Genomic DNA, 11,259 nt, shown 5'->3' on the forward strand with positions numbered 1-11,259 from the left:
GCAGTACCTCTCACCCCCACCTCTGAGGCAGCAGAGATGGCTCTAGTGGATGCAATTCAGATGGAAAATGGGGAGAGTTCAGCTCTCCTTCCCAGGATGTATGGCAAGGCTTTCAACATCTGTAGGGGGATACAGTGTGGGTAAAGAAGGTGGTATAGAATGTCATCTTATCCCCCAACGAGCTGCAGCTGGACCAATTACTAAAGATTAGAAGCAGGCCTGATCTCAACAGGCCACACCTGTAGCCAATAAGAACAATAGTATAAAAGAGTGGATTGGTAGGATCAGGAGTCAGATGACTATTGTAAGGATGAGGAAGATTCAGTGCTCAGAGGAGCAGCCTGCAAGAAATCGAGGAGGTATGAAGCCCTGGTGACATGGAATCCTTGCACTATAATGATAAGAAAACTCTTGGTATATAAGACAACAAACATCAGTGCCCTTCAGTCTGGGAGTATGTCCTTTGCCTTATTAAATAGGAAGAAGACAAATGAGTACTTCAGGCCAACACTAGAGTAGGAGTTTTCCACTGGGGTGCTGGGAGACTTGAGCTGAGTGCTGGGCATGGGTAGGGTTGTTGAGCTGGGTGCTGCTCTGGTTTTCTCCAGCATGGGAAATGAGGCCACAAAGGAGTGGGTGGGCAGGGGACATTGTCCTCAAGGCGCTGCAGTGCATGGGGAGCAGGGCTGACTGCAGACAGGCACCTGTGCTGCCTTTCTGAGGATGGGCAGCTTAGGCACATGCAGAGGATTTCCCTGCCAGGGAAATCAGCCAGGGCAGGTACAGCCACAGGATGTTTTCCCTTTCCAACATCAGTAAGACTTTTTGATCAGGCAGGACAAGTATGCTTAATGTCTGCAAGGGATTTTTTTTTTTCTTGGTTCAATTGACAACTGCCTGGGATTTTTATTGTTTGTAGGACATGCTTTGCCCCTGCTAAACCTCACATCTTATTGCTTTAGTTTACAGTCTGAGTGAGAGTCATCCTCAATAATGTTAGCATGAGACTGTTAAATAAGAGAGAACTCAGGCCTTTTTCAAATGCTCCTGTTATTTTGTGGAATCTAAAGTAGGGGAGTGGATGCTTCAGTGCAAACTTGCTGCTGTTGCAAAGACTGATGTGAGAAAGGGCAGTGAGGGTCACCAAGAACTGTTGCAAGACATGCCAGTGAAGTGTCACTGACATCTCCATTAATGAGCTGCTGCAGGAAATTGTAATTGCCCTAGAAATAACCTGGGGTGTTATTTGAGCATTTTAACAGACTGATCTAATCTGCTTTTCCAGGTGTTTATAACATAACCATAGTTGGGGTATTTTCGCATGCTACAGAACTCTCTTTAACTCTGTGAACATGTTACATTAGAGACTGAGTTTTCTCTGTGTAAGCATCTCCCTGGGGCAGAGAGAACTTGCCTTGTCTTTCCTGTACAGAAAAGTGGAGGTGTTTTTTTTTTTAATAAGGCCACTATAATACATTCCAAACTCATTGTGACTTTATGGTCCCTGCAGCAGACAACCCCATCCCTTAGTCCCAGACTTTGAGGAGCAGCCTCTAACATGGTGCTGTGTGCATCAGGCTGGTTGTTCTGGCACTGGCTCACAGAGGTGCAGAGCTCTGGTTTCCCACGGGCCCTGGTGGGATCCTCTGCAGCTCTGGAATATGCCCATGGGCTGAGCACACCACAGCCAGTGTGGGAGAAAAACAGCAGCTGCTTTTGTTGTTGTTTCAAACAAAAGGGAGGGAAAAGAGCCACGTTCTCTGACCTCTTTGTTGCAATGTGCTCACCAAATGATTTCTCCTGGCCTACAGGAGGTCTTGTTTTCTAAAGTGCACATAAAGCTGTCCCAGTAGCCAGGGCCATTTTGAAGATGCCTTTGTTATTTTTTTTCTTTGCCACGCAGTCTCTTGAAAATACTTTCTGCTAATAGCAAGTAAGTTTTCTTGAGGAGGTTTGTGCTTTAGAGGTGCACACAGAATGAAACCCTGCCATGTATTAAGAATACCTAACTCAATTTACATTAAAGTGTGTCATCAGCCCCATGAGATGAATGGGCTACATGTGGGCAAAGTCAGATATGATGTCTTTTAACCAAGCTTCAAGACAAGTCATGTGGTGGCAAAGTCCACCCAAGCAAAGAAACAGTCAGTCAGAGGCAGGTTTGTTGGCAGCCCTGCTGCCTCATCCTGCTCTTCCTTCCCTTGCAGCCTCCAAAAGCTTCCTCTGTGGAGGGGATGAGAGTGTCCTGCCAGAAATGCTGCATTGCTGGGATGGAGTAGAGTCATCATCTGCCCTGCTTTCCCAGAGCTAATTCCCACTCTGTGTCCCCAGGTTGACCATAGTGCATTCTACAACAAACTCAAGGACACTGAAGGATGCCCACAGGATGGGCTGGGGGAGCTTGTCCTGCTGCATTTGTTGCTGCTCTACCTCCCAAGATGATGAGAGGTGCAGGCCCCAACTTCTGTCCAGCTCTAAAGCCTCGTAAAACATAATAGAGCAGATCAAAGGCCTCTGCAGCTTAATAGCCTTTTCCGTCCTAGCTCTTTGCTAAGGCAGTGCCAGGAGTACAAACCTGAACCAACAGGTTGAGACAAAAATCAACTGCTTTCACAGGGAATGATGTTTGTGCTTCAGCAACCACGAGTAAAAAGCCTGAGACCAACAATTTGCTGAGTACCACAGCCTGCTAGTTACTAGGCATGTACAAACCTGAGGGAATGGCTGCTCCCGCAGCTCCTGTTAAGCTGGAAGTGGCCAGGGGAGAGGTGGTGATGCTTTTCCTGCCCTTTTCATCACTCATCAGCCTCAACCCTCCTTGCTCCAGCAGTGAAAATGGGTGGTACCTGCTCCATTGGGATCCAGGATCTGCCATTTCTAATAGCAAAGCACCATGGGCACTGGTGGTGCTGCACTGAGGGAGAAGAGATGAAACTGCCCCTTCTTGTCACTTGGATTAACTAGAAGAGCCTGTGCTGGTGCAAGGGGGGGCAGAGGATCCCTAACAGGCATATTTTTGAGTGAAGTGCTGTCTTTACCCCATGGTGTGGCTCCTGGGAGTGAAATCTATTTCATGCCTTACTATTTTCCCTACTCCCTTGCTCCAAAATGTTATTTCTGAACAACTCAGCCGTTTACTAGGGAAGTTGATCATACCAGCTGGTGCAGATGGTATTGGAAATCAGAGGTTTTAAACTTTGGAATGTCACCACTATTTCCAGTTTTCTTGTCAGGCTGGGCTGCTCTGAAAACTGTAAGTGAAACTTCTAATAATTACCTGATTATCCTGGAAATGAAGGCACAGGGCAACTTAGTCCTTGTCACCTGCAGTGCAAGATCATCATCACAGGAATGAGATCAGGATTTACAGAATTGCTTGCTCTAAAGCAAGTGGTTGAATGTAATGTGTTGCTTCCCATGAATATTCATTTCTATTTAAAAAGTGACTTTACATCAGCCATTCTGGGTAGTTGGTGTCTCTGGAGATGATTGCCCGTTTAGGGGTGCTGGCTAATTTGTTTGCCTTGAATTTTTTAAAAGCAAAGGTCCCTTGCAGTGTGTTTTCCAAGTGAGATGATGTTTTTTACAGAGATGGGAATAGTGAACACTGCCCCGTGGGGTCCTCTACCCCAGCCTGCCTCAAGAACAAATCTTCCACATGCTGGGGGGTGGGGAAGGCTTTTTACCATGGCAGTGAAGGGAACTGAGGGTGAGCCAAATTATGGCTGCTACTGTCCTTCTGAATTTGGAAGGAGTTTATCTTGATATCAGGTATTTTATAGCATGCCTTAAACTTCCTCTGAATTTTTTTTTCAAATTTCATGCAACAAAGTTTTATTCCAAACACAGACATCAGAGTTTAGATTGGTGACAGAACTGGGGCTGTGTCCAAATACTGTGCTGAAGCTGAGTAGCACCACTTCACTAGGCAGCAGTTTTTGCTCTTGAGATCCAGGAGTGTGGCGGAAATGGGAGCGAGCAACACAGGTGGAAGGTCTGTCTCTGGAGGGGGCTGCTTGCCAGCATGCGAGGTTGCAGGCTGACCAAGCCCAGCCTGCATGGGTCAGAGGAAAAGCAGCTCCATCGCTCCAGAAAAGCTGGAAATCTTTAAAAGCTAGAGGTGCTGGCCATCCTTGGGAGCCCCCCTGGCTCCTTTCCCTGCTCCCCACAGCTGCCTGGCAGGCAGTGACAGCTCTGCCAGCCACTGGGAATGCATTTGCTCTAAACATTTCTGAGCTGCTGTTTAGATCGTTAAGAGCCTGTTTGCATTAGGAGAGGGGGAAAGGGGCCATGCAGTGAACAAAAAGCTCCTGCAGATCTTCCAGTGTTCTCCAGCTTCAGGAGAACTGGTTACAGAAAACCTTTGTGTGATTAAAAGCCCGGGGCAGCCGCTGCCTGGGACATGAAGGGGGTCTGTGGGAGTTGCCAGCCCTGCCAGCATCTCTCCTTGAGCTGGTCCTGCCCCTGGCTGCTGTGAGGCCAAGTGTGGGACCCAGGGAACGTTGCAGGGAGGGAAGGATGCATGGAGAGGCAGCCCAGCAACCCACACCAAGGCATTTTTCTTGGGGTATCAGCATAGGTTGGTTATTTGGGTTGCAAATTTTTTTTCTGTAAAACATTTACTGCATTAATAATGTTTCACAGGGCTCTGCCTTTAAAAGAAAAGCCAAAGTAACTTTGCCAGGGTGTTGCTAGCCCTACCCACTCAACTACTTTTAGCTTTGAAAGACCTTTTCAAGTTGAACACAACTGACAGGTCATATTTCAAGGAAGCATCAAAAATGTTTTCACTCTTTATTTGGGTAAATTCAAATGCTGAGCAGTTTGACCCCAATGCACCCTCCTCATCTGCTCCCTACATGCATTTTAAATTGATTTTGTAAAGGAAAAATGTAGCTTGACTATTTATGCCCTGAAACAAAGTGTGTGTTTTCTTCAGTGTTATAAATATGTGGATGATCATCTAGTAAAAGGTAACTGGGGGGGGGGAAGGGGAAGAAAACCCTCAAAGGTGATTTCCATCAGTGCTTCCAGGCTTCACTTCCACTGTTATGCAATTAAATCCAATTCAGTTGTTGCATTAGTTTCCCAAAATGGAAAGACAGAAGGTTTCTATCTCTTTCCATTATTATGAGTACGATGAAAGTACCACAGGACCCCATCCCTGATAGGGACTGCTATTGTCTGAGACACAAAGCTGAGTAATAAACACAGTCCCCAGGGGAGATTCTCAGCTGGTGTAAATTATCACAGCAATTAATGTGCTATTTTGAAGTATGACAATTTACAACAGATGATAATCTTCCTCCTGGCCAGGAAGAATTACTGATTTTAGCACATGATTCTATAAAGCCAGCTATAACAGCAGACTGCCCTGATTTACATGCTTGACTAAAAACCACCTTCTCTGTCACGTTCCTCTGAATTAAGAGGATTAAGTGCAACATTTAGGTTCTCCCTCTTCTTTACAACAGACACCTGTTGAGCACCCACCTTCCAGGTGCAGCCAGTAGTTTTTAGGCATTGCTCTGCTGGTGGAGAGCTGTCTCAGCCTCGTGAAGGCAGCCTGGACTTGCCCTGTTAACCTCACCCTGCCTGTGTTGTCTTCCTGCCTGGTGTTATTGAGGTTTGTTGCTCTAAAGGTGTGGGGCTTTATAGTTGCTGAGTTAAGGAGTCTTTGAAATTATCTTTGGAAATGATATGGGAATGCAGGCTTTGAAAAGCAAACCAGCAGGCAGAGGTGGTGTATTTCTGCAGCTGTGTTGTGGCCTGAAGGATCAGCAATGATGAGGTTAGTGAGAAACCCTTGCAGGGCCCTTTCCTTGCCACAGTAGCTACCAGCACTGCCTTCTCTTTGCTTTACAGGCTATACTCACCCAGAACCTTTGGGCACATGAGTGTTTATCTGCTATTACTTTTGGTAAAGCCCCATTTGGGCTTTGGTGTATGAAGGACACCAACATCATGGAATGAGCTGAAGTGACCCACAGGGATTATTGGTTCCAGCTGCTGGCTCTGCACAGGAACATCCCCAAGAGTCACGCCATGGGCCTGAGTGTGTTGTCCAAATGCCTCTTAAACAGGCTTCATGCTGTGTGACCACCCAGCCACCCTCTGGGTGAAGAACCTTTTTCTGATATCTATCCATCATTTCTGCCATGGCTGAAATACTTCTGTCTCTCCAGAAGATGCTTGAGGAGCACTGCTTTTTTTAAAGACATGCATACAGACTTCCACAACATCTAAAGCAGAAATGTTAGAGTCTGGCTCTGTGTTTGGGCACCTAAATTATCTAAACCCATCTCAAGCAAAGTTATTTTTTAATTTTCTTTTTCTTTGTAGAGGTTGGATTGCTACAGTTTCTTCTGTACACATTTATTTCTAAACTTATGAATTACACTGAAAACTCAAAAGAGTGAGGACCCCTCAGATGTATTTTACACCTAGCACAAATACACACTAGATGGAATCCTGGCTGAATTTGTTTTTTTTAGCCTGGAGATGTTCCAGATGCTAGTGCTGTTACATGTGTGCAATGGAAACAGGATTTCTTTATCTGGTTAAGCACTTTTGGATCCTGCAGGATGTAGACATTACTATTATAATAATGGCTATGATAATTTCCAAGGTAGATGATAAATCTATCACTTAATCTATCTCTTCTAATTAGACAGCAAGCATAACATCACTATAGAAGGAGTATCAAGTGAGATCAGTGTTTAAAATCTAAAATTCAAATTATCCTTTCTTTTCTGAAGATGGGGTGGGGGGCACTGTTTAAAAATAACAGACTCCAGTGATTAATATGGTATCCTCTTGTCTTATCAAAAAAACTGCAGATTCAAATTGGAAAAGCTTTAGTGGTCCTAATGGAGAAGTCTTGAATTTAATCCTACCAGGCATTTTAAAACCATGAGATGATACAGAGCACAGATTTTAAGAGGCAAAATGAAATACTTAATCTTCATCAGTTTAAAAAAGCCACTTCAGTAACACAGAAGATTATGTAATTTTAAGGAGAGGGTTTAAGTGGTTACTACAGCCTAAGTAAACTGGGATTGTGGGAGCTGGGAACAGGAGATGCGACTTGGGGGATTTGGGTTTGACTCACTGTTGGGGGGTCAGTGCATGTGAATTCTAGACCTGTGTGTGTAAGCTGAGATCCTGGCTCACCCAGGGCCCCTCTTATGCAGAAAAAGTCCAAAATGTTTGAACAGCTGAAAGGAGCAGGACCAGCTGTGCATGTCCCTCTGATACTGAAGCAAGGGCCAGAGCGGTGGCTTGGCTGCTACAGCTCATGTGGGAATGGATTGCTGGTCACAGTCTGTCTTGCATTTTACTGCCCTCGTTTTAATCTGCTAAAAACAGTTCTTTTGGAAAGGTTTTGCAGACAATTTTACTCATTCAAGGAGCCTTTCAGGTGCTGGCTTAGAGATCTCCTGCCCATGAACTGGAGCTCTTGTAAAGAGCTCTGTGCTCCTGCCTATGGCTTCTGGATTAAGGCTGAGATTATTACAGTGCACTTGGCATCAAACCCACATGAGCTGCTTTCTCCGAAAAAGTGAGAATAAATTCCAGCTTTTGCAGGAAAAAAAGAAAAAAGATGAGTCAATCAGTTTTAATTTCACCCAGTAGGGGCTTGCAGGTGGTCTGCTAGTTCTGTGTAAGTTTTTATTCCGTGAACTTTTAGCGGGATGCATTTGAAGCTGGGCTGTGGCTGCAGTTCATCCTTTTCCCCTCTTATTTTTTACTGCTCTAAATTTTTTCTTTCATTAGTAAAAAACAAGGTGCTTCCTACACACAAATCAGAATGTTCTGAATGCCTCTGATGTAACAGGTGGTTTTGAGAAGAAAAATGTTTCTATTTAGGGTATTTTTAGCTGATTTGAAGTATAACAAGCGGCTTATGTCTGTGTCCCTAAACATGAGTGGCAGGGACTTGTCACTCATAAAGCCTTATCTGATGCAGAAGTTTTCCTCCATCTGGAGCTTCTCTGTTCTGCCAACTTATATCCTACTGTGGAGGAGCTATAAGGATTGGATCATTAATTAATAGTGGTATCCTAAGGATATTGTCTTAATCCAATGCAGTAAGATAGAGTACTGATTTATTGAGTTGTTTCTTTCCCCTCCCTTAAAAGACTGAAAAAACTCCCCCCTCCCAAAAAAAACTGACCCCAAAAAACCAAACCCCAGAAGTAGAGTTTTTTATAGGCAAAATCTAGACATAGTGAAACTGCTGCATGGGCTGGAGGATGGGGGAAGAGGGAGGAAAACCTAATTTTGCTTCCCCTTCTGTCAGAAACACAGTGTGTATAAAACAGCTAAAGTAGCTTACAAAGAAAAGCTCTGCAAACAAGGCTGAAAGCAGCATTCACCCTTGCTTTAACAACAGCCCCTGGGATGTCCTGTGTGGCCTGGCTGGCTTGGATGGACATATCCACTCAGGGTCAGTTTCTGCAGAAGCACTGCTTTTGGAGGAGATGTGCAGATTAATGCCAGCCATGGACCTTCCCCCACCAGCCATCAATTTTTTTAAAATTTTAATTTATATCAGCTTAACTCAGATCAAAATTGGGACCACTGTGCCAATAAACCCATGACCACTGTCCTGATGGGATATGAATTGGTGGCCTTTTACTTAGCCCTGCTTTCATTGGTTTCATATACCAACATAATCATCTGGCATTAGCATCCAGATGAGGGTCTTAAAAAAAGAAAATTAACATGACATATTGGAGGTGACATTCAAATACAAAGTCCCCATCATTTTCTTGACTAGAATTCTGCAATTATGAAAAAATGAGCCCATTACGTGCTGGAGGTTCTTTCAGACTGCAGGAGAGCCTTGCAGGCAGGGAGTGCAGCAATAACACAAACCAGACTTTGTGTTCCAGCAGCATTTGACAGCATTAAATATAACGCAGGCCCATCTAACCTTCACAGCTCCATTCAGAGGCCTGACAATAGCAGCAGTGTTGTTTTATTATGGATTGAAGTGCATCTTGACTGGCTTTTCTTTGCCCTTCAGAGCATGCTGGAGAGATCTAGATATCCTTTTTTGGTGTATTGAGGAAACTGAGGTGATTCTCTTAACTCCCACATCTTTCCCATGGCATGGACAGCCAGCTGTGGGGGTCAGCATGTTTATAGCCCTGTCAGGGGCCAAGCCTCCTGCTCCCAGTTCAAGGGCAGCCCTGGGTATTTGGTGAGTGGAAAGGGGCTGTGAGGGAGGGATGGGAAATGAGAGCAACAGATCAGCCACACTGCTGCTGTTTGACTTTTCACACAATCAGCAGCAGCATGGAGGGGATGCAGGGGTCTGTGGCTGTGGGTTAATCTGTCCTGACAGCAGAGCTGTCAAGGTATCTTTCCATAATGGCACCTAGAGATAATTAGATTTAGCATTCAGGGCCAAGCCATGAACTTCTGGAGTGAAAGGGCTGGTAATTGGGATTATTCCCCATGGTGGGGTCAGGGTGTCTGCTGGGCCGCAAGGTGGCTGTGGTGAAATATTTGCTGAAGCCCCCCTTGCTTTCTGCTGAACTTGGGATAACGAGCCAGAACCCACAGCTTCTTCCTCAGGATGATGCTTATTTTGCTTTTCCTCATCTCAGTTGACTTTCCTGTCCCCCTCAAAATGGTTAATCTCAAAGGAATATTTTGAGGAAGAAAAATAAATTGATACAAAATAGTTTCTTCTTTTTTTTAATTGTGGTCTTATACAGCATTTCAAACCATCCTTGGGAAATAATAAAAGTTAGACAGAAGTCGGAGTGAAAAGAAAGAAGAAACACAATTATGCCAAAATGTAATTTAAAATGCAAATTTGCCTGAGAAACACAAACGCCTAATTGCGGTGCTCTCTCTTATCATCTCTTCAAAAGGTCCGTGTGCTCCCTCCCTCAGCCGCGGCGGTGCTGCCACACTCTGACCTCTCCGGTGAAATACGGGTGACCCAAGGTAAAACCAAGAGGGGAGCGGGTGGCTGGGGCACGACCCCCCCGCGACTCAGGGGTCTGTGGTGGGTGCGCCGGGGGGAGCAATGATTTACAGGGAATGGTCTGTGAGCATGTAGGTCTGGAGAACACCAACCTGCTGCCTGCGCCTTCCAGTCTGTAATGCCAAAAAATCCCCATAACTGCACTTTAAAAGAAGCTTAGCTGGGAAAGTTGGAAATACTGCAGCTATTGAGATGCCTTTTCACAGAGGCTGGTAAGTGAAATTTGAAAAAATAGAGTTAGTTGTTGAGCAAAATGTTTATAGCTCTTCCGAGTTGTCTTTGGTGGCTGAAATCCCTGGTGGGACTATGTAGCAGACAGCCTGATGTGCTCCACACACCACCATGGCCTCCAGGAGGGCACCTTTCACCTCTGTTTGGGTGGCCAGAGGCAGAGGAGCCTCTCCAGTGTCCTCTCCCCTGCCTTTGTGGGCTGCCGCTGCCCAGGGTTGTGGTAGAGGTCCAGTGTTGCACATGGACCTGTGGCCATGCTCTGGCCATCAAAGATGTCCTCAAGAACAACACAGACGTAATTACACCACATGGTCTCAGGCAGGCTGGCCTCCTGTGAATATCTGCAATCACTTTCTGGAGCTGTTTGTGGCTTAACCTTTGCCTGAAGTGTAGCCCCTATAATTTTACCCCCCATTGTTTTACTCTGATTCCTTGTGTGGCACTGGAGGATCTTTGCAGGCTTTGTGCTCAGCATCTCACAGTGAATTCAGAAGAACTGGGCATTTATAACTTCAGCCTTCCTGTGGCTTTTTCTGCTTGTGGTCTGTCTCACTTTCTCTTTAGTTATGCTTTATGAGATGCCCTGAGAGTGACTGCTGACAGGCAGTGGAGTAATTTTGGAAGCTCTGATCACTGTGGGAGGGGCTGATGCCTCCATCTCCCTTGCACCGCCTGCCCAGGGTGGTGACAGACACTGGGGTGTCACCCTGCCTGCCATAGGACTGTGAGGTTTATTTCAGCACAAGGGGAAACAGCAGTCAGATCTCCACTGAAAGACACCAAGGATTTGGGGCCTCACAGAGTCACAGATGGGGTTTGCTGGCCGTGTACTCACCATGGGTGCAGGACAAATTTCCCTTTTCAGTCCCCCTTGTGCTCCAGAGTGCTGTACTTTTCTTAAATTCTGGCAGTGCACTGAGCTGAAGCACTTACTTTGTCTTTTCACTGGCAAGGTTTCTCAGAGGCTGGGGCACATCTGGGGTGCAAGTAGGATGTCTCTCTGGTGCTTGCCAGAGCCTGAAACA

The 11,259-nt window shown here is 45.6% G+C and overlaps 1 long non-coding RNA gene across 1 annotated transcript; it reads left to right on the forward strand.

The window, feature by feature from the left end:
• The first annotated feature begins 314 nt into the window (after positions 1–314).
• Positions 315–10,337, forward strand: LOC132072882 (uncharacterized). Its single transcript, XR_009418422.1, has 3 exons — positions 315–359; positions 9,888–9,963; positions 10,079–10,337. It is a non-coding gene; the product is annotated as an uncharacterized LOC132072882 (long non-coding RNA).
• Positions 10,338–11,259: the final 922 nt, after the last annotated feature.

The sequence above is a fragment of the Ammospiza nelsoni genome, chromosome 4, assembly GCF_027579445.1.
Source record: "Ammospiza nelsoni isolate bAmmNel1 chromosome 4, bAmmNel1.pri, whole genome shotgun sequence".
NCBI classification, from domain to species: domain Eukaryota; kingdom Metazoa; phylum Chordata; class Aves; order Passeriformes; family Passerellidae; genus Ammospiza; species Ammospiza nelsoni.